Raw genomic sequence first — 24,258 nt, forward strand, 5'->3', positions numbered from 1 at the left:
TCAAGAGTCTTCTCCAACACCACAGTTCAAAAGCATCAATTCTTCCACGCTCAGCTTTCTTTATAATCCAACCCTCACATCCATACATGACCACTGGAAAAACCATAGCCTTGACTGTCTTTAAAAAGGAGCAGACATGGAACACCCCCATTCCTTTCTCCCCGACTCATCCCCTGTCAACACATCAGAACACGTTTTCAAGGGTCTGGCTTTATCCCAGGGATGCAAGGATTCTTCAATATCCGCAAATCAATCAATGTAATACACCACATTAACAAATTGAAAAACAAAAACCATATGATTATCTCAATAGATGCAGAGAAAGCCTTTGACAAAATTCAACACCCATTTATGATAAAAACTCTCCAGAAAGCAGGAATAGAAGGAACATACCTCAACATAATAAAAGCTATATATGACAAACCCACAGCAAACATTATCCTCAATGGTGAAAAATTGAAAGCATTTCCTCTAAAGTCAGGAACAAGACAAGGGTGCCCACTTTCACCATTACTATTCAACATAGTTTTGGAAGTTTTGGCCACAGCAATCAGAGCAGAAAAAGAAATAAAAGGAATCCAAATTGGAAAAGAAGAAGTAAAACTCTCACTATTTGCAGATGACATGATCCTCTACATAGAAAACCCTAAAGACTCCACCAGAAAATTACTAGAACTAATCAATGATTATAGTAAAGTTGCAGGATATAAAATCAACACACAGAAATCCCTTGCATTCCTATACACTAATAATGAGAAAACAGAAAGAGAAATTAAGGAAACAATTCCATTCACCATTGCAATGAAAAGAATAAAATACTTAGGAATATATCTACCTAAAGAAACTAAAGACCTATATATAGAAAACTATAAAACACTGGTGAAAGAAATCAAAGAGGACACTAATAGACGGAGAAATATACCATGTTCATGGATTGGAAGAATTAATATAGTGAAAATGAGTATACTACCCAAAGCAATTTATAGATTCAATGCAATCCCTATCAAGTTACCAACAGTATTCTTCACAGAGCTAGAACAAATAATTTCACAATTTGTATGGAAACACAAAAAACCTCGAATAGCCAAAGCGATCTTGAGAAAGAAAAATGGAACTGGAGGAATCAACCTACCTGACTTCAGGCTCTACTACAAAGCCACAGTTATCAAGACAGTATGGTACTGGCACAAAGACAGAAATATAGATCAATGGAACAAAATAGAAAGCCCAGAGACAAATCCACGCACATATGGACACCTTATCTTTGACAAAGGAGGCAAGAATATACAATGGATTAAAGACAATCTCTTTAACAAGTGGTGCTGGGAAATCTGGTCAACCACTTGTAAAAGAATGAAACTAGAACACTTTCTAACACCATATACAAAAATAAACTCAAAATGGATTAAAGATCTCAACGTAAGACCAGAAACTATAAAACTCCTAGAGGAGAACATAGGCAAAACACTCTCTGACATACATCACAGCAGGATCCTCTATGACCCACCTCCCAGAATATTGGAAATAAAAGCAAAAATAAACAAATGGGACCTAATTAAACTTAAAAGCTTCTGCACATCAAAGGAAACTATTAGCAAGGTGAAAAGACAGCCTTCAGAATGGGAGAAAATAATAGCAAATGAAGCAACCGACAAACAACTAATCTCAAAAATATACAAGCAACTCCTACAGCTCAACTCCAGAAAAATAAATGACCCAATCAAAAAATGGGCCAAAGATCTAAATAGACATTTCTCCAAAGAAGACATACAGATGGCTAACAAACACATGAAAAGATGCTCAACATCACTCCTTATCAGAGAAATGCAAATCAAAACCACTATTTTGGTACCATTTCACGCCAGTCAGAATGGCTGCGATCCAAAAGTCTACAAACAATAAATGCTGGAGAGGGTGTGGAGAAAAGGGAACCCTCTTACACTGTTGGTGGGAATGCAAACTAGTACAGCCACTATGGAGAACAGTGTGGAGATTCCTTAAAAAACTGGAAATAGAACTGCCTTATGATCCAGCAACCCCACTGCTTGGCATACACACTGAGGAAACCAGAAGGGAAAGAGACACGTGTACCCCAATGTTCATCGCAGCACTGTTTATAATAGCCAGGACATGGAAGCTACCTAGATGTCCATTAGCAGATGAATGGATAAGAAAGCTGTGGTACATATACACAATGGAGTATTACTCAGCCATTAAAAAGAATACATTTGAATCAGTTCTAATGAGGTGGATGAAACTGGAGCCTATTATACAGAGTGAAGTAAGCCAGAAGGAAAAACACCAATACAGTATACTAACGCATATATATGGAATTTAGAAAGATGGTAATGATAACCCTGTATACGAGACAGCAAAAGAGACACTGATGTATGGAGCAGTCTTATGGACTCTGTGGGAGAGGGAGAGAGTGGGAAGATTTGGGAGAATGGCATTGAAACATGTGAAATGTCATGTATGAAACGAGTTGCCAGTCCAGGTTCAGTGCACGATGCTGGATGCTTGGGGCTGGTGCGCTGGGACGGCCCAGGGGGATGGTATGGGGAGGGAGGAGGGAGGAGGGTTCAGGATGGGGAGCACGTGTATACCTGAAATTTTTTTAATTTTAAAAATAAAAAAATAAATAAATAAAAATAAAAATACTAAATTACTCTGAAATTCATTTGGAAAAAAATGAATATGTTAGAGTAGCTAAGAGAAACCAGAAAAGATAGGAGTGATGATGAAATAATATATATGAAACTATAGATAGGTAGATAACTGAATCACTTTTGTTGTACACTAGAAACTAGCACAACATTGTAAATCAACTATACTTCAAGTTGAAAAAAGACAGGAGTGATAAGACAAGACAAGCACCGTCAGCATTTTAAAATCTTTAAAATCATAATATTCAAAATAGCATTACACATGTGGAGGAGTGAGCAGACACAGCAAAGAAACAGAACCCAGAAATGGGTACAAATGCATCGGGTGATTTTGTGAGTAAAGACAGAATTTTTAGTTAACGGAGAAAAGATGAATTATTTAATAAAAGGTGTTTGAAAATAGGCTAACCGTTGGAAAACTTAACTGGATCACTGCTCAATTCCTTATAAAAAATTAAATCTAGAAAAATAAAATTTTCAACATTTAAAAAAAAAAAATAAGACTTTAAAATATCTAGAAGAAAACTGGTGAATACCCAAGAGTCACATAGGCTGGCTGTTCTATTTGATTTAAAAAAACACATTTTATCATTTTTTCAGGCAAAAATGACAGTAAACAAAGTCAAATGACAAACGAAAAGTCATTGTCTTTATAATACATCCAGCGGAGCGCTAGCTCTAAAGATCTATTTGACAAAGTGCCATTTAAATAGAAAAAAATGTTATTTTTGTTTGAACTTTCATTCTGTAATTATGAGTGAAGGTGAACTTCTCTCCATGTGTTTACTGGCCATTCGCATGTTTGACCTGTTCTGATAACTGGCCCACTTTATGCCGTATATTTTTACTGCTGTGCAGGAGCTCTTTGATTGTCAGCGGTACTGTTGGTCTGCTAGATTTAACTGCTTGTCTTTCTGTACCAGCGTGTAACAGTACAGAACTGTAAATTCTATCAAATCTACAATCTCTTTCCTCATGGATTCTAGATTTCATACCTGTTTTAAAAGGCATCTCTTCCTATCCAAGTTAACAATATAATATTATAGCAGATGTGTGATATACATGCAATAAATTTATGTGTCTTGTGATGTAGGAAGGTCTACATTTATTTTCTTTGCAAAAAGCCAAGCATCCTAATACAATTTACTGAATTATCTGCCCTTGCTTCACTACAGGCAAACTTTTGATATATTCAGTTGCTACACATCCTTAGATCAGTGTAGGACTCTTAATACTGTTGCATGAAATTATTTGTCTGTTTTCATGCCATCATTATAAACACCAAATTACAATAACTTTTTGTTTTCTATACTGTCCAAGAGGACAAATGCCATATGCATTCTTATTTTTCAAAATATTCTGGTCTATTTTCACACAGGTTTGTTATTGGAGTTTTTTTCTTGTTGTTTGGTTTTTGCAAATAAATATTTGAATCAGTTTGACAGATTCTCCCAAAATTCCACTGAAATGTCATTGGATTTAAGAGTTTAATTGAGAAGACTGACATTGGCCCAATATGGTCTTCCTAACTAGAAGCATCACTTGTCTATGCATTTACTCAGATCTTCTTTTACATCTCTCTGTAATGTTTTATAGTATTTTTTTTCCCAGAAAGGTCTGGTACCTTAAATTAATTCATACATATTTGGTGCTTTTGTGGTCAATACAAATGAGCTAATTTTCATTTCATTTTCTGATCATTTATTCCAAGCACAGAAGGAAGCCTATAATTTTGTATATTTAGATTATGCCCCTTTAGGGAATTGCCTAGTTTTAAATAAATTATCCTACCAACATCTTGTATCCAGTGTGTGGGTGCTTATCAGTTGCTTCAGTCGTGTCCAGCCCTTTGTGATCCCCCAGACTGCAGCTTGCCAGGCTCCTCTGTCCAAGGGATTTTTCAGACAAGAAGACTGGAGAGAGTTATCATGCCCTTCTCCAGGGGATCTTCCCAACCCAGGGATCAAACCAACACCTCTTCTGTCTCCTGCACTGCAGGCAGATTCTTTACTGATGAGCCACCAGGGAAGTTCCTTGTATTCGGTATATTACAACAATTAAACAAGTATATTGATCTATCTGTAATATTTCTGTGTCTTCCACAAATAATGTCTGATTTGCCATTGTGTTAGTAACACACAGAGCTGTTAAATAAATATTGGTTTAATGGGTAGTGCTTCCTGAATATATATTCCAATCCTGTCCATAAGTTGCAGACTGAATTTCCAACAGCGTGCTGAACATCTTCATATTGGTTTTCCTCTGGCACCTCACACTCAACGACTGTCACTAGACATTTCAACATCCTCTTTTCTTCTCTCTTCCTACCTCCTCTCTCACATTCAATCATTTATTACAGCTTCAAAGTTCTACTTCTGGACTTCCCTGGTGGCTCGATGGTAAAGAATCCACCTGCCAGTGCAGGAGACCCTGGTTCCAACTCTCATCTGGGAAGACCCCACGTGCCACGGAGCAATTAAGCCCGTGAGCCACAACTACTGAGCCTGTGCTCTAGAGCCCGGGACTCGAAACTGCAGAGCCCACGAGCTGCAACTACGGAAACCCTTGCTTCCTAGAGCCCACGTTCCGCGGTGAGAAGCCCAAGCACAGCAATTCGAGAGCGGCCCCTGCTCGCCGCAACTAGAGAAAGACCCGAAAAGCAACGAAGACCCCACAGCCAAAAATAAAACATAAAAAAAAGTTACATTGCTGCAGTGTTTTCACCTCATTTTCATATAAAAGAAGCAAGTCCCCCTCCTATTTAAAAACCTTCCGTGGTCAGTTCCCCACTGCCTAAACAAAATCTAAACTCAGGACGGAATCCGAGACCCTCCCCACGCTGGTTCCGCCTACTTGCCAGTTCCATCCATGTTCACTCTGACTGCCTATAAGCAGAGACTGGGACGGGGACTCAGATGGATTGGGGAGCTGGTGCTCCCAGGGAAAACGAATGACGGGAAGTAGGATGGGGAAGGAAGGGAACTAAGCTCGGGCGTGGCCTAGCTGGAGTCTGTGTCAGCCGCGTCCCTAGGCTGCTCCCGACCAGAAAATTCAGTTGGTCCCCCTGAAAGGGGCTTGCTCTTTGGTACCCTGTGCCAGTCAGTCACATGAGCCGAAGATGCAGCAGAGGTGCAGGTGATCTCTCTCTTGAGGGGCGTTCCGTTCACCGGAGGGTGATTCTCTGAACAAGGGCAGACCTGTGGCCTCATTAGAGCTGGGAGAGGGGTGACCTGCCAGCAGGGATGTGGGAAGGGCAGCAACAGCATCTCTGGCCAGCTCGAAACTGTGTCCCCTTGCTGCCCTGAGCTCCAGCCACTCAAGAACACTCATGTTTCCTAAATATGTCCAGCACCTCCATCATTCCACATTATTCCAGGTTGTTTCCTGGAACAACCTTTCTACCTTGTCCAACTATCAAAGACCTATTCAGATTGTAACATATTCCAAACCCTTTTTCATCTGCGATAATCTCGTGTCTCCTCTCAATTCATTAGACTTGTGTCTTCCTTGGAAGTTTCTTTGTACCTCTCCTGTAGCATTTATTTGTGTGCTTTTTAAGATAGTTTAATGTTCACAATTTTTTTTCCTCCAAATCAATGTAGAAGTCATTCATTTTACCTGCTCTCATTTTATCCTCCTGCTTGTAACAAATAATTAGAAGCATCTGCTTCCTCAAATTTTATAAGTGCCTTTGGTGTGAAAATACTCAAAGCCATCTTTTTTCTTTTTTTTTTCATTTTGTAAGTACCTAGCGTGAAACCAAAGAAATGTTGAATTGAGTTGAATCCAGAATAATATAAAAATAAATAAATAAAAAGCAACCTTTTTTCTTTGTGCCCCACCTGGCAAGGAAATAAAGAGACTTGTTTGCGGCCTTTCTTTTCATTCTGCTTCTCTCCTCCGTTTTATGACTCTGCTAAACCTTCACTATAAACATTTATTCACTGTCTAGATTTTTTATGTACTGATTAATGCAATTGACTACCTTCTATTATACGTCAATCTTTTCTATCTTTTAATGGTGATAATTGAGAAATCAAAGGTTTTGTGTTCTGTTTTTTGAGTTTCACCATCAATTTCCTTTATTATGTTGAGATCACTTTATCTCTCAGAAAAAATATGTGGTTCAAAACATTGTTCGAAAAGCATTATCTTTTCAAGGACCTCTTATATTAGGCATTTGACACTGGCTTTTGATATAGATACAGACTTGAATCCTCATGTAAAAAGTAGACTCATTTATTAGAGACAATCGATGCCATTGTTTCCAACATGCTCATTCTATAGTCAGGGAAATGGAGATTCAGAGGTTACGATCAAGTTTCACAATCGCTTAAAATCCTTTAATAGCTTTCCAAGGCCACAGGATAAAGTGAAGACATCTCAATATGACATGCAAGGCCCTCCATGACTTGATTAATGATGCAGTATAATTCCAGCCAAAAAAAAAAAAAACTTATATTCTGCCAAAGTGTGCTCTGAGCCTCTCCCCAATCTTGAAATACACGTCAGCGCTCTCACTTCTATCCCATCAACCAGTGAGCTCCTACTGATCCTTCAGCTCTTTAGCAAGATACGACTTCCTCCGTGCAGTCTTCCCAGACACCCCTGGATGGTTTTAGGTGACCCTTCCTCTTCAGATGCTCAATATACTCTCAACTTATACACATCATGCTGAGCTATAATGCCTGCTTCCTGGTCTACGACTCAACTCTGTGCCTCCCTCACCCAGCATTATCCAGCCTCCTTACTGTGTTCTATTTATTTATTTTTAATGCTCATTTTATTCTATTTTTCCCCTCTTTTGATCAAACCAAAAGGTATGTGAGATCTCAGTTCCCCAACCAGGGATTGAACCCACTACCCCTGTACTGGAAGCATGGAATCTTAACAACTGGACCTCCAGGGAAGTGCTTCTATTATTTCTTTCATAATACTACCTTCTAACATCCATCTCTAGTCTTTCCAATTCTGTTGTTTTCCTCTATGCACAAAGACTTAGGTGTGCAGGACAGGGTACTGGAGAAGAGGGAGCTCTGCAGAGAAGGAGCTCCCTGAGGTCCCAGGCAGAGACGGGGACGACAGAGGATGAGATGGCTGGATGGCATCACCGACTCGATGGACATGAGTTTGAGTAAGCTCCTGGAGTTGGTGATGGACAGGGAGGCCTGGCATGCTGCAGTCCATGGGGTCGCAAAGAGTCGGACACGACTGAGCGACTGAACATACCATCTAATTACTCAGTGTTCACTGCTGGTTATGATAGAGTAACTCATATTGAATTAGCACTACTGACATAAACAGTTAGAAAACTGGAAAAAATATTACACAAATATGTTCAGATATTGGACAACAGGCAGTACTGGGTTATGGTCCCTGGGAGAAGGAGAATTCCAAAGCAGGCCCCACAATAGCCCTGGCTTTCTGCCTGGAGTCACTGTCCAGACTGCAGTGCAAGTGGGGTGCAGCCCAAGCAGACCTTGGGGGTCTTGCTGACCTGAGGAGAGAGATTAGACGTCAGGGCTGCTGAGGGGACTTGGGTTTGCAGGACAGAGTACTGGAGAAGAGGGAGCTATGCAGAGAAGGAGCTCCATAAAGTTCCAGGCATTTCCAGCAGTCATAAATTGAATACTAGGCTGTGCATGTGAGGACAAGACCCCACAAAGCTTGGAATAAAGAAGCGTGCAAGCGATGAGCTGAGCACAGCCTGCAGAGCAGCACAGCACTGGGTGTCACAGGGATTCTGCCAGCGAGTGGCCCCTGCGAAACAGCAGCCAGGCAAGCATACCTGCCAACAGGTCTGCAGAAGAAAAGGAAGAATGAGGACAAAAAAGCTTTTCAGAAAAAACAATGGCTCAGAAAAAAGTGTTGCTGTTGTTTAGTTGCGAAGTCATATCTGACTCTTTTGTAACCCCACGGCCTGTAGCCTGCCAGGCTGCTCTGTCTGGGATTTCCCAGGCAAGAATACTGCAGTGGGTTGCCATTTGCTTCTCCAGGGCATCTTTCCCACCCAGAGATCAAACTTGAGTCTCCTTAAGTATTGGTAGGAGGATTCTTTACTGCTGAGCTACCTGGGAAGCCAAGAATAAAAAAACACAAAGCTACCAAAACAAAAAGCTCAGCTAATCCTAAGCAATATTTTTAAAAATAAGAAGAAACAAAGAAGAACAAAAACTACATCCAGGCACATTCTACTACAATGTTCAAACCAATGCAAAAAGAAAAATCTTTAAAAGTAGCCAGAAGGAGGGACAAAGACACATTTCAAACAGAAACAACTTAAGGCAGAAGACAATGGGACGGCATCGATAAAGTGCTGAAAAGAAAAGGCTGTCACCCGGGAATTGTCTAGTGGCTCAGACAGTAAAGAATCTGGCAGCAATGTGGGAGACCTGGGTTCCATCCCTGGGTTGGGAAGATCCCCTGGAGAAGAGCACGGCAACCCACTCCAGTATTCTTGCCTGGAGAATTCCATGGGCAGAGGAGCCTGGCGAGCCATAGTCCATGGGGTCGCAAAGAGTCAGACAAGACTCAGCGACTCACACTTTCACTTGCTCACCAGAAACAGAGCAAGGCAGAAGACACGGCGGCGACATCAATGAAATGCCAGAGGAGAAGGCTGTCACCTGTGCATCATCTATCTAGAAAAAAAGCCCTCCCAAACGAAAGCAGAGTAAAAATATTTCAAGATGAACAGATGCTGAGAGAATTTACTACTATCAAATCTGTTCTTACAAAAAATTTTAAAAGAAGACTTTTCAGGCCGTAGGAAAGTGATGGTGTGCAGAAACTCAGCTCTGCAAAAAGGAAGGAAGAGCACTGGAGACTGCGTGACTGTGACGCAAGTGGGAGGAGGCCCCAGAGGAGCTGACCCTAGGATGTGAGCTCAGCGGCTGAGTGAAAGACGGAGAATCCAGGACAAGAAAAGCACGGTTCCCAAGACTGGACAGAAGAAAAAACAGACAGACTTGGAACTTTGTGTCGTACCAAAATCAAGGACATGGTCAAAGAAAGATGGGGACATGTCAAAAGGACCCAGAAGCCAACTAGAAAGTCAACAAAATAATTCTTAGTGGTAAATGAATCATGGCAAACATTAATTGTATCCTGTTGATTAAAATGTGAAGCCATGAGTCCATACTGATATAAAGAAAAGAACGAATGAATTCAAAGTTTATGAAGAGATGGAGAGCTGCTTAATGCAAAAGTACATCCTTGTAAGATGCTTTTGAATCATGAAGGAGAGAAAGTATAACTTCACATAGCTGCCAGACATCATCATAATCAGGTAACCAATGCGAACGTCACCAGTAAGGGACAAACTGAAATTGTGTGCCACTTGATATAATACAGTCAGAACATAGCATCACCTCTTTGGTATTCTTGCCTAAGATGCATAATCTGAACCATAAGAGAAAACGTAAGGAAAAAAATCAAATAGCAAGTCTACAAAATAAACATAACGACCTTTCCTCTTCAAAAGTGTCAAGGTTACAGAAATCAAGGAAAGACATAAAAACTAAAGACAACAGATGATACTGAAGGGAAACTTTTGCTCTATATAGAGGATACTATTAGAACAACTAGGAAGACTTGATTGAGGTTTGAAGGTTAGGTGGCAGTAATAAATCAGTGTTAACTTCCTGATTCTGATGGTGGTATTGTAGTGTGTAAGAGGATGTCCTGGTTTGTAGGAAATGTGCAATAATGGAAAGTATAATTGTACTAAACCCTCCTAAAGGTAGAGATTGTCATTCAAGATAAAAAACCAAGATCCTGCTATACCCTATGGACTAGAAACACACTTTAAATATAAATAATGCCTTCAAATATTATGTTCACTGTTAGCTTTCCCCCAGTATTTTGTAAAGCTCATGAAGACAGGGATTTGGCACACAGTAGTCACTTTAAAAAAAAGTTTGTCATATGAATAATTAAGCACTCCTCTAGGACTGTACACTTGAGGACACAGCCCATGTTTCTGGAATCACTGTTTCTCCATGGCCTGGCAAACAGAAAGCCCTCAATAAACACTGGTGGAATTGTAACTGAAAGTGAGGTCCAGCTGCTTGCTGCCCAGAAGCCAGTGAAGAGGTAAGGTTGGTGGAAAGGAGAGTTTGTTTTATTTCGGAGGTGATAACCTGGGGCAGAGGGGGGACGCTGCTCCAAAGGCTGACTCCTCCCACCCCCACTGTCCCCAGCCACTGACAATCAGGGGGCAAGAGCTTTTAGTGGAGGTGGGGTACTGCCTGCAGCAGCCATGCAGTCAGCTCTGACAGTCATCTTGAAACTGGTCATGTGATGGTCTGACCAGCATCATCGTGAGTGTTTCAAGTTCAGCTAGTCTTTAGTTCCAAAGCTGATGTGCTCCCACTTCTGTGAAGCCAGCTATTGAAATTGAGGCAGCTCATGTCATGGATAGAGTCTGGTCATTATATAGTTAACTTCCTCCATCTGGTAGGGGTTTCAGTATCTAGAAGACAGCTCAAAGGATACGGCTCAGGATACTTTCCATAGCCCTTGAGAAGGGACTAAAAGTCCTTGACTTTTCTTAATCACTAAACCATAATTATTCAGTCTTGTTGGAGAGTTTACCCTTGCTTCTGCCTTTCCTCATTTCTTTGGTTAAGCTCATGATTTTGCAAATTTTTTTCATGACAAAAGCAAGGCTGAGGACGTGGAGGGAAGGACCATATGGCCCTGCTCTGTTTCACTCCCCACTTTTCTTTGATACTCCTTAATCTTGAAGAGGGACAGGTACCAAACAAGAGAGGGAATAAAGTTTTGCATAAAGGTTAGTCATGAACTTGGCAGAGAACTTGGCTTCTGTTTCATTGCTATTCCAATTTCCCCCAGTTATTTGAGAGAATGGTGCTCATGTGACAACTGCTGGCTACTTTCTATGGAAGCAGGGCATGGTCCTGCCTAACTGGGGAATGGACCCAGAGTTGGAAATAATTTCAAGTTCCAAGCTTAGCATCAATATTTTATATTATGAAAATATTATCTCTCTCTGATTACTTTGTCGTAGATGACTTGGACAAATATTTGAAAACTAGTAGACATACTGCAGTGAGAATAATCATCAAAATGTGTCCTTATACTATTCTCTGAATGTGTTCCCCCCCCCCATAATGGTCAAAGCAGGTGTACAATGTTTGTTTAATAGGCCACAAACAGGCTATCTTTGTTATCTTAAAATTCAAATTAAATCATATATATGCCAGAACGACTTCCCCGTGCCTCAATATGTGAACATTTCTTCCATCATTTACCCCTTTTAATTGCAAATCTTTCCACAGAAAGCATTGATAATATATTTTCCAGTGTTGCCAGAGTGGCTTGTTGCCTACTCTGAGTTCACTGATGGCCCTTGGTGCTAGGCTTACTACTTGTTCATACATTGGCCTTGTTATCCACACTGCAGGAAGACTAATCAGACACAGCAAGCAAGTCCAGAGGTGTGCTGATGGGGACACGCTTGTACAGACTGTTCACTTTATCACGTATGCACACACGCCACACAAGCACTGAATATGTGCTTTTAGTTCACTTTATCACGTATGCCACACGTCACATAAGCACTGAACGTGTGCTTTTAGCAGTAACCTTAAAGCCAGCAGTGATACATAAGTGATTATATTTTGTGATAACTTTACTAGACATTTTTCTCCATCTGAACTCTGGAGTCAAAAATAGTCCAAAGCAAAACAATAGATTTCCATTAGAAATTTAAAAAATTTTTTAACCAGTTCAGCAGTATGACCTGAAAGTTCTCAGATGTTTTCCATGTAAATTAAAACACCAAATAATCCTAGTTACTTTCATATTTCTTCCAAGATGCCTAGGGGCCGTTTGAAACACTCAGAGTTAGCTCAAGAGAGAAACTTACAATCTGTTACCAAAAGCAGCTTAATATTCCAGGAAAATTTTATTCTCTTGACAGGAAGAAATAAAACCAAACTCCAGTCTTGTACCAGCTTACTATTAATAACAAAGTTCATTTACCTAATTAAATCCAATCTAATTTTAATCACTCCTGACAATATACAAAATTTTTTTCTCAAAGTTCCCTTTACTTTCACAGACTTTTTATCACTTTCTGGATATTAATTTGTTTCTTATATTCCCCCAAACACAAGCAACCAGCTCTAGGATAAAATTATTCTTTTTTTCCTCAATAAAAATATCTCCAGTCTTTTTTACCTCTCTTGCCAACAAAATATATCCCACTTGCTTTACATACTGAAATGTTTCCCTTATAATTCTAGTAGTTTTAATTACATATCACAATAATTGTCCTTTAAAAGACCCTAATAAGTGCTAACTGACAAAGGATTAACTTCCAAAATACATAAGCATCTCATACATCTCAATATTAGGAGAACAAAAACCCAATCAAAAAATGGGCAGAAGACCTAAACAGACATTTCTCCAAAAACATATAGAGATGGCCAGTTAACACATGAAAAGATGCTCAGCATCACTCATCAGAGAAACTCAAATCAAAACTACAGTGAGGTGCCACCTCACACCAATCAGAATGGCCATCATCAAAAAACTACATGCTGGAGCGGATGTGGAGGAAAGGGAGTCCTCTTGCATTGCTGGTAGGAGTGCACACTGGCACTGCCAGCATGGAGAACACTCTGGAGACTTCTTAACAAAATAGGACTAAACCACCACGCTGCCGCTGTTTAGTCCCCAGGTTGTGCCTCTTTGCAGCCCCATGGACTGCAGCGTGCCAGGCCTCCTGTCCCTCACCATCTTTTTCTCAGAGTATATCTGCATCAGTGGGACTGCTGGGTCATAGGGCAGTTGTTGGTGTTTTTTTTACAGGTTTTTTCTTTTAACTGTATATAAAAAAACTACCACATGGCACAGCAACCCCACTAATGAGGATATACTCCGAGAAAACCACAATTCAAAAAGGCACATGTACCTCAATGTTTATAGCAGCACTATTTACAACAGTCAGGACATGGAAGCAATCTAGATGCCCATCGACAGATGAATGGATAAAGAAGTGGTACCTATATACAATGGAATGTGTTACTCAGCCATAAAAAGGAACAGATTTGAGTCAGTTATAATGAGGTGGATGAACCTAGAGCCTGTTATACAGAGTGAAGTAAGTCAGAAAGAGAAAAACAAATATCATATATTAATGCATATGTCAGAGAAGGCAATGGCACCCTACTCTGGTACTCCTGCCTGGAAAATCCCATGGATGGAGAAGCCTGGTGGGCTGCAGTCCATGAGGTCGTGAAAAGTCAGACACGACTGAGCGACTTCACTTTCACTTTTCACTTTCATGCTTTGGAGAAGGAAATGGCAACCCACTCCAGTGTTCTTGCCTGGGGAATCCCAGGGATGGGGGAGCCTGGTAGGCTGCCATCTACGGGGTCGCACAGAGTCGGACACGACTGAAGTGACTTAGCAGCAGTAGCAGCAATGCATATGTATGGAATCTAGAAAAATGGTGCTGATGAACCTATTTGCAGGGAAGGAAGGGAGATGCACACAGAGAATGGACTGTGTACACAGGGTGAGGAAGGCGAGGGCAGGACGACTGAGACAGTGACACCAGCACACGCACACGGTCACGTGTGAAATAGCGAGCGGGTCGCTGCCAACAGAGGCCCTGCCTGGTGCTCTCTGATGACTCAGGGGGGTGGATGAAGCTTGGAGAGAAGGTCAAGAAGGAGCGGATATATATAATTATGGCTGATTTGCACTGTTGTGTAGCAGAAACCAACACAACATTGTAAAGCAATTATCCTCCAATTAAAAAATAAATAAAAATATATTAAAAAGTAAAAGTCCTTAACTAAACCAAGAAACAAGCAATTGCACTGTTATACCAGTATTTTCTGAGTGGCAAACTTAAGAACACACTCTATAACCTCTAAAAACATACATTTCTTTCATAGCACAAATTCTCTTTAATGGGTACAAGATGCATGTTTAGTAAACCCAAACACCTTTTAAACTTCTACTAATTAACCCAAAGCTGATGTCTCAAGCAAAGTGGCCTGTGTTTGTGTTTCAAGGACATGATAAGAGTTAACTTCAAGCTTTCTCATAAGCATATTTTTGTTCTATTGGGGTCAAAATTCAGAAAGCAGTTTTATCAAGTTAGCTTTCTCCAAATGCATATGCAAAAAGATCTAGTTTGGGAATTTCAAGAGTTTCACCTTAAGCAATTTTCTCTGGAGCATACTGTTGCCATACATTGTTTTAAAAAAAATCTTTTTCCCTAATCATAATTGCGTAACTCTGCATCCAGTTGCATCCCTCTCTCTTTTGCCTTTTGCTTTTCTTCTTTTCTCAACTTTTTGTAAGCCCTCCTCAGACAACCATGTAGCCTTCTGTCATTTCTTTTTCTTGGGGGTGGTTTTGGTCACCACCTCCTGTGCAGTGTTACTAACCTCCGTCCATAGTTCTTCAGGCACTCTGCCTACCATATCTAATCCTTTGAATCTATTTGTCACCTCCACTGTAAAATGATAAGGGATTTGATTTAGGTCATACTGGAGTGGGTAGCCTATCCCTTCTCCAGGGGGTCTTACCGACCCAGGAATTGAACTGGGGTCTCCTGCATTCCAGGCAGATTCTTTACCAACTGAGTTATCGGGGAAGCCTCATACCTGAATTGCCTAGTGGTTTTCCCTACTTTCTTCAATTTAAGTCTGAATTTTGCAATAAGAGGCTGATAATCTGAGCTACAGTCAGCTCCAGGCCTTGTTTTTGCTGACTGTATAGAGCTTCTCCATCTTCAGAGGCAAAGAATATAATCCATCTGATTTCGGTATTGACCATCTGGTGATGTTCATATGTAGAGCCATCTCCTGTATTGTTGGGAAAGGGTGTTTGCTGTGAGCAGTGTGTTCTCTTGGCAAAACTGTTAGCCTTTGCTCTGCTTCATTTCGCATTCCAAGGCCAAATCTGCCTGTTACTCCAAGTATCTCTTGACTTCCCACTTTGACATTCCAATCCCCTATGATGAGAAAGGAGATTATGTTCAAAATCCTTCAAGCTAGGCTTCATCAGTACATGAACCGAGAACCTGTGGATGTACAAACTAGATTTAGAAAAAGCAGAGGAACCAGAGATCAAATTGCCAATACCTTTTGGATCACAGAAAAAGCAAGGGAATTAATTCTGCTTCATTGATTACGCTAAAGCCTTTGACTGTGTGGATCAAACAATCTGTGGAAAAGTCTTACCAGACCACTTTACCTATTTCCTGAGAAGCCTGTATGCAGGACAAGAAGCAACAGTTGGAACGGGACATGGAAAAATTGATTGGTTCAAAATTGGGAAAGAAGTACATCAAGGCTCTATATTATCCTGCTCATTTAACTTATATGCAGAGTATATCATACCAGGCTGGATGAGTCACAAGCTGAATCAAGATTGCTGAGAGAAACAGCCACAACCTCATGGCATCTGGTCCCATCACTTTATGGCAAATAGAAGGGAAGAAGTGCTAACAGTGACATATTATTTTCTTGGGCTTCAAAATCACTGCGGATGGTAACTGCAGCCATGAAATTAAAAGAGGCTTGCTTCTTGGAAGAAAGACTGTGACAAACCTAGGTAGCATACTGAAAAGCAGAAACATCACTTTAGCAACAAAGGTCCATCTAGTCAAAGTCGTAGTTTTTCCAGGAGTCATGTATGGATGTGAGAGTTGGACTATAAAGAAGGCTGAGCACTGAAGAATTGATGCTTCTCTACCTGGTGTTGGGGAAGACTCCCGAGAATCCGTTGGACCACAAGGGAATCCAATTAGCCCATCCTAAAGGAAATCAGTCCTGAATATTCACTGGAAGGACTGTTACTGAAGCTGAAGCTCTAGTACTTTGGCCACCTGATGCAAAGAGCTGACTCATTAGAAAAGATCCTGATGCTGGGAAAGATTGAAGGCGGGAGAAGGGGGCAACAGAGGATGATGTGGCTGGATGGCATCAATGACTCAATGGACATGGGTTTGCATAAACTCCAGGAGATGGTGAAGGACAGGGAGGCCTGGCGTGCTGCAGTCCATGGGGTCGCAAAGAGTCAGATACAACTTAATGACTGAACAACAACAACTTGAATAGCTAAAATTTTTCTAATGAATTGAACCTGAATTTCCCATTTTACAAAAGACGACAAAGTTACCAATCCTACAGATGGAACAGGCGCTCACAGAAGACAGACCTGCCATAAGCCTCCCAAGAGGGTGAGTGACAGGGTCCTAAGCAAACATGTCCCAACACAAATGGCCCTCGAAGTCAGAGACATAATCAGAACCAGCAAGCAAAAACGCCCGAACAGCACTTCGTGCCCCAAAGAGAAGCTTGCCAGCGTGCATACCAGAGGACTTACTGGGTCTCCTCTCCTCAGCTCGTCCAGACGCATGTTTCCATTCCACCAAGGAAAAGCGTCAGCTGGCAGCCAGTGCCAAGCAGGGGAGACACGGGGATGATCCCTGAGACAAGTGGTTGAGGCAGCTGCTCGGAACACGCCGCGCAGCCCTCCGCTCAGGGCGAGCGAGCCACCAGCGTCGGGACCCTCGCAGCATCCCGGCCAGCGGTAGTAACGGCCGAGGCTCTGCTGGTGGGGGTGGGGTGGGGGACTCGGGAGCCAGGTATCGCGAGAGTGCGGCGGCCTCGCGTTGGGCACCAAAAAGACCGTCACGAACAGTGGGGGTCCATCTGCCTGTAGTTTTGAAGCCAATACAGAGGCAAGGTTGGTGGAAAGGAAAGTCTGTTTTATTTCAGAGGCTAGCAACCAGAGACGGAGAAGGCAATGGCACCCCACTCCAGTACTCTTGCCTGGAAAATCCCATGGATGGAGGAGTCTGGTGGGCTGCAGTCCATGGGGTCGCTAAGAGTTGGACACGACTGAGCGACTTCACTTTCACTTTTCACGCACTGGAGAAAGAAATGGCAACTCACTCCAGTGTTCTTGCCTGGAGAATCCCAGGGACGGGGGAGCCTGGTGGGCTGCCCTCTATGGGGTTGCACAGAGTCGGACACAACTAAAGTGACTTAGCAGCAGCAGCAACCAGAGGGCGGGGGGAAGCGGGGGCGGGGGGGAGCGGGAGGGTCTCCTATCCAAAGGCTCACTCCCCCCGACCCGCCCCCACTGACAATCAGGGGACAAGAGCTTTTATAGATGGAGGCTACATGCAGAAACGGCACAGTCGGCTCTTACAGTCATCTCGATATCGGTCATGTGGTGGTCTGATCAATATTATCTCGATTTTAGGTGCAACATGCAGGATCTTGGTTCACTGACCAGAGATGGAACCCAGGCGCCTTATACTGGAAGCATGGAGTCTTCACCACTGGACCACGAGGAAAGTCCCAACTGTTGTTTGTTTAAAGTGCAGTCAGTCTTTAGTTTCAGGGTCCGTTTTTTCCCATTTCTTTGAGGCCAGTTCTCAGAACTGTGGCAGCTCAGGTCATGGCTACAGTCTGGTCGTCATATAGTTAACTTCTTCCACCTGGTGGGGGTTTTAGCATCTATAAGACAGCTCACAGGACATGGCTCAGAATATTATCTACAGCCCTTGAAAAGGAACTGAAGGCCCTTGATTGTGCTCGATGAGCACATTATTATTATTTGGTATCCTTTGACTGTTTCTCTTTGTTTTTACTTTTTCTCACTTCTCCGATTAAACTTATTCTTTGGCTAAAATTTTTCTATGGACAAAAGACAGGCTGACGACACAGAGGGGAAGAACCATAGCATCCTGCTCCATTTCTCAATGAATACACAAATTAAGAACTAAGTCATCTGCGTCAATGCTATGGAATGAGGCTAAATTCACATGGAATTTCTTGCCATTAAAAAAAAAAAGAAACTAAATTAAAAAATTAACTTAAGCCATTATTTATTAAAAACTGTAAGGCTCCTGAACCATGAAGACATACATTTACTAAGTTATCTATTATCTACTGCCACCTCTCAAGAAAAAAAAAAAAAATCCTATAAATGGAAACATTTTACCAAGGTTTTTATTTCTGCTGGAGTAGATATCCCAAGTATTCATTACCAGATGGTCATGATAACGGCTGTGAAATTTCATTACCACTAAAAGTGCTGGGCCCAGTAAAACCTTGCTCACAGAGGTTTTAGGTTTCTTATACGATATACTGATAACATGAATTAAAATATCTTCTTTTATTTTTGCCCTGATTTTATTCTTGCCTGGACTTTCATGCATGAGAAAAAAGGATTCACTTTCCACTGCAATCCAATATATATTAAACCATTTTCCTTCCATAGAAAATGCAACTGTTTTAAAAACCAAAATAGGAAATAATCTCAATTTCTTTAATTAAAAAAAATCTTCGGCTGACTCTGTATTTTGTCACTACAAAGCTAATATTTGACTCAAAAATGCCTCACCCACATTCATATTTATTTACCACTCTTCTTTCTGGTATTGATTCAGATACTGAGAAATAGAGTAGTTAAATCAGACTATAATAAAAGCATTCACACCAGGGCTCAGCAAAGTGACCAGCAACACGTCACAGAGACTTTGTCTCCATTATAAACCATTCTACCTGAAAATGATGGCAGACCCATCACATGATACTTTGTCAACCCTCTGGATACTTCATTGCTATCCGGTGTTAGATTTGAAGCTGGTTCTTTGCAGCAAGAACTATTTCTCCGTGTATCACTCAACATATACACTCTACTGGGCCATCTCTTTCACTCAGCTGTCACTGATACTATGGAGTTGTACAGATTACAAGTTCTGCCTAAAGCCCCAGTCAGCTCTTACCCAGTAACTGGATAGACAGATTTGGCCCAGCTCAGCAAGTCTGCACTTCCGAATGCAGAAGCAGCCCTGAACTGAAATGCAGCAGCCTTGCCGGTTCAGGATAGACAGACTTCCGTGAGGGAATTTAGAAAATCGCCTTAAAGAGCACATCGAGTCCCCTTTCTACATCTTTACCAGTTGAATTTCATAATTTACGAATACATATGCACCCTTACATATTAAAATAATAATCCAGAACATCAACTTTGTTGAAAAGGATTTCTAAACTTTAAATTTCAAAATGTTGGCTTAATTAAAAGTAGATGTTTTCTAACTTTCTGCATCCAGGTGTGTACAGACTTGAAGCTGATTTTCACACCATGATTTTTTGTTGCTGTTTTCAGGACAAAGCATTGCTATAAAAGAGAAGCAAATTACATGGACGCTGCAAGCCACTATTTAATTTCAAGAATCCTAAAATCTACAGTTAATGTGATCATAGCACGCTTGCTCCATAATGAAGCTTAAATCTGGGCTATTCTAAGTAATACATTTATGTTCAGTATGGGTACACCAGTGCTTTGGCCACCTCGTGCGAAGAGTTGACTCATTGGAAAAGACCCTGATGCTGGGAGGGATTGGGGGCAGGAGGAGAAGGGGACGACAGAGGATGAGATGGCTGGATGGCATCACTGACTCGATGGACGTGAGTCTGGGTGAACTCCGGCAGTTGGTGATGGATAGGGAGGCCTGGCGTGCTGCGATTCATGGGGACGCAAACAGTCAGACACGACTGAGCGACTGAACTGAACTGAACTGATGACACCGTGAAAAACTCCACTTTTTCACTTCATAAATATACTGCTATATTGATCCTAATATAAGGTTCTGTAAGGCTGCCTTAATTTTCAAAAGAGGGGAAAATTTCAACTTGCAAAATAAACTCTTGTCACATAAAACTTTCCATTTCTAGCGGGTAGGCAATGGAAGGAGGGGAAATGTGTCCTGACACCCCTTCCTTCCTTCTGCTTTAGGTGGTTCCAGCCAGCGTTACTGATACTGAAATTTAAATACAATTGATACCTTAGCTTGCCAGTCAGTCTGTTAGAAGCTGCATTCTGTTTCTCTCAGTTCAGTTCAGGGGTGAGGTCTCTCACAGAGTCAAGTATTGTTAGAAACAGAAAGCCTTTGGAAACGGAGATCTTAGAACAGATTTAAGGTGATTTAATCGCCTCTCTCCTCAGAGCCTCCAGGGGGAGGCTTGGTGTGGAAGGGAGAGGGAACAAGTCTTTGCAAAAGTGGGGAAGGCATTTGTGAGCTGTTGTTTTTTGCTCCCTGTCCATGTCAAATCTTTAGCTTGAAGAAGAATCCTGACCCTCTAGACAGGCACCATGTTAAGTGAATCCTGGCTTTCCACTGACTGTGCAGCTTTAAGTTCTCTAACCTCTCTAAACCAGTTTCATCATCTGTAAAATGGGATTACTGCTCCCTACTTTACAGGCTTGTTGTGAGGATTAGGTGAAAAAAATGTATATGAAACAACCTTTCCCTCAGGAGAAGCACTAAGTCGTATTAGCTATTATGACTACGATATCTGAAAGGACACGGAAGTGTATCCCAGGCTTTACTGTCCACTGCAACTCCATTTCCTCTTCTCCACCACACAGCTAGGCTGTTTATCCGAGGCTTCCCACAGGAGGAGGGCACATGGCTGAGTTCTAGGAAAGATGTAAACAAAAGGAACATGTGCCTTTAGCTCAAAGCTTTAGGTCCCTAGCTCCCTACTGGAAAAATGCTGGAGGAGCCCGGTTGAAAGACACTGAGGCTTGTTCAGCTGAAAGATGCTCAGTGGTTAGGGAGGAGGCTGACCTGATGTCTTTCCTCAAATTAGCTACCTTGAAAATCACTTGTTGGGATAAAAGTGAAAATATTACACGTGAGTTGTCGGCTCCAGAGAAGGGACATCACCTTCCAGCCGACAATGGCTTTTCCAGGCTTTAGCAAGAGTGGTGAAGATAAGTCCTCGCCGCTTCCAGCCATCCCTGTAGAGAAACTCACCCATTTTTATCTTAAAAACTTGCTCTGCCAGGTACACAAGTAAGAACTGGTCACTCCATGATCTGAGCACCCACAGTGGTCTCATACAACCAGAATCAAAACACACGAAAGGAGCTGAAACAATTTTAAGGTAAAAACCTAGAGGATTTAAGTTCATGAGCAGCATACTGGCCCACCACACAACTTCACTAGTGAATTTTATCCCAGACAAATTCAACTTTAAAATGGGAAATAAATCTCTAACAGAAATGAGGGGCATCAGAAAATTAGCCTATAGCTAACATCCTGGCCAGATTCATATAAATATATATATATAGATGGAGCTCTTTTTTGCAAGTACCCACTTCATTGGGAATTAAAGGAAACCTTGCCCTGAAAATGACTAAGATGGGGCTCTTATTGCATATGCAGTAAAGTGGGAGAATGCCAGCTTGATAAAACATCTTTTCAGAATTCTGACCTTAAAGAAGCAAAGCTCTTCCTGGGAACTTGCACCATTTCTCTTCATGTGTCTGAGATGTAAATGCTCTACTAGATCTTCTGCATTTTGTCTATGTATGTGCGCTTTGAGAGCTTGGTCTGTTCCATCTGGAAGGCACACGCATGGTGTTCATTTGGCAGCCAATCAAATAAGCTGGGGCTCTGAGCAATCTTCTGTCTGATTATAACAATTCTCAGGGGCTGTTTACCATCTTAACCTTCTTTGCATCAGCTTGTGCAACAAAGGCCTTTACTTTCTTAGACTATTTTGGGGAGCAAACTTTCTAGATCTTTGAAAACTACATCCTTCACACTCTGTGGTAGGAAGACTCTTGGAACTTACTGGTTTGAGTCACTATTAAGATATACTTTATCAATGACCAGAGGATAGATCCTTTAAATTGGAGAAACTCCTAAATTAGTAAATGTTTGAGAGCTTTCATTATCAACAGCTGTTTTATTGGTAACCATGGGGGCGAATATAGCTTGTCTTTTTCCACCTTCTAGCTGGTTTGTCCCCATAGAGTTACCAATAAAACAGCTGTTGATAATGAAAGCTCTCTTTTCTCAGGGGATAAAAGAAAGGAAAGCTTCTAGGACTCTTTTTGAAAAATCAAGACTTGTTGGTTGGGTCCTAATGAAAACCAAAGTCAAAGGTATAAAACTTGACAGAACTGAGATGAACATTTATAAAAATTGGTATATATAAATGGACTTTGTATAAGATGGTTACATCTCTTTGGCTTAATTATATTAGGGAATAGATATGCTTTGCTGGGAAATATTTCCCCTGCCTGGCATTATAAGACAGGGCATATATGTGTCTCAGGAAATATACTGTACAATATAAAGTAAAACTGGGGACTAACATTCAGGGGTTAATAAAGGTAATAATGGAGATTTTGCTCTGGGTCTAACCTGTGCACTCAGAAAGAGGGCCTTTGTTGAAATGCCAGCATTTGAAGGCATGATAAATCCTAAAGTTCTAGAACACGGAACTCTTAAGTTTCAGTTTAGTTGGAAATCTCACTGATATAAAAAAGCAAATTAAGGAAAATATGATACACTAAATCAATCTTTTAATATCATTTAAGTGACAAAAGAGTTCTATGGAGAATTAAAAGCAACTACCTTTGTCTTGCTAATCTCTCCAAATCAGAAATGTAAATATAAACCACAATAACCTGAGACTGAGCCTAATTAGCTCAATCAGGTAAAACCTGAAACCAAGAGGGGAAAAAAGAGAGAGAGAGAGAGAGAGAGAGAAAAGCCTTTTAAAACTCAAATTGCTGAAAAGGCTCCTTCACCCAAAATCTTCCATAACCTCCTTAGGGGGTTTATCAAGGAAAAATACAAATCTTAAAACTTTTTTCCACAGCTAGTAGAGCCTTAGTCATCTGAGCAAATAAAGTTAACTTATTCCAACTTTCAAAATAACTAGTAAGTTTATATTGTAATATATTATAATTCTATAATTCTATTTAAGAATAACTTAAAAAGTTATATGTCACAAGAATATCCAAGTTTTTTGTAAACTGCATTGTAATCAGATCTCTAACCATGTCATTTTAAGCCTTCTGTCATTTATAGACAGTTTACTAATTTAGTAACTGTTTGGTCCAGGAGACAGAAAGGCAAGCACACATCTCCAGGAGCTGTGCAGTGTAGATAATATTGGAGGAAAATTCAGCTCAGGAGAGGAACTACATGGAGATGCAAATGTGGAAACCAGACCTTTCATGAATTGAAAATTTCTTATTTGTTTTATAAATAATAATAATTTATTTGTTTAAACTTTTTTTAGTAAATTGTTTTACCCTGATGCTTTCATACAATGAAGATATTTAAGAAGGTTTGTAAAAAGGACTTCTTGACAAATACAAGTTTCTGATAGCTTTTAGAAAATACCACTGACCTGGGTAAAAAATTACAAAACTCTACTGGAAAACCTGATGACTTCATCCAGATTAACAGAGATTAACTTCATGGGACTGAATGAACTGATAAAAATAATTTACAATTTTATGACTTTTTCTGAAATATCCTGGCTTTAATCTTTGTTTTCCAGAAAAACCTTTCTTCTTACACTCTGACCTACAAGTTCAAGCATACCTTTGTGAATAAAGATAAGACATTTATCTTTTTCTCTTTACCTGATCCTTCCATATCCTGGCTTCTGCAGCTGGCTCCCCTGCAGACCTGAAGTCTTACTGTGACCAGATTACAACTAAATTATACATTAGTATTGTTTTAATTTGCTCTCTCTTGTTGCTTTCGAATTAT

The 24,258-nt window shown here is 40.8% G+C and overlaps 1 long non-coding RNA gene across 1 annotated transcript in view; it reads right to left on the reverse strand.

The window, feature by feature from the left end:
* Nucleotides 1-24,258, reverse strand: part of LOC147343889 (uncharacterized) — a 140,624-nt gene that overhangs the window by 110,867 nt on the left and 5,499 nt on the right. The window contains exons 3-4 of the long non-coding RNA XR_015156391.1: nt 17,958-18,165; nt 17,043-17,590 (exon numbers count right to left, since the gene is read on the reverse strand). This is a non-coding gene — a long non-coding RNA (uncharacterized LOC147343889). The remainder of the gene's footprint in view (nt 1-17,042; nt 17,591-17,957; nt 18,166-24,258) is intronic.

The sequence above is a fragment of the Bos grunniens genome, chromosome 27 (assembly GCF_055505025.1).
Source record: "Bos grunniens cultivar Pamir isolate PY7600 chromosome 27, Bosgru_T2T1.0, whole genome shotgun sequence".
In the NCBI taxonomy this organism is placed as follows: Eukaryota; Metazoa; Chordata; class Mammalia; order Artiodactyla; family Bovidae; genus Bos; species Bos grunniens.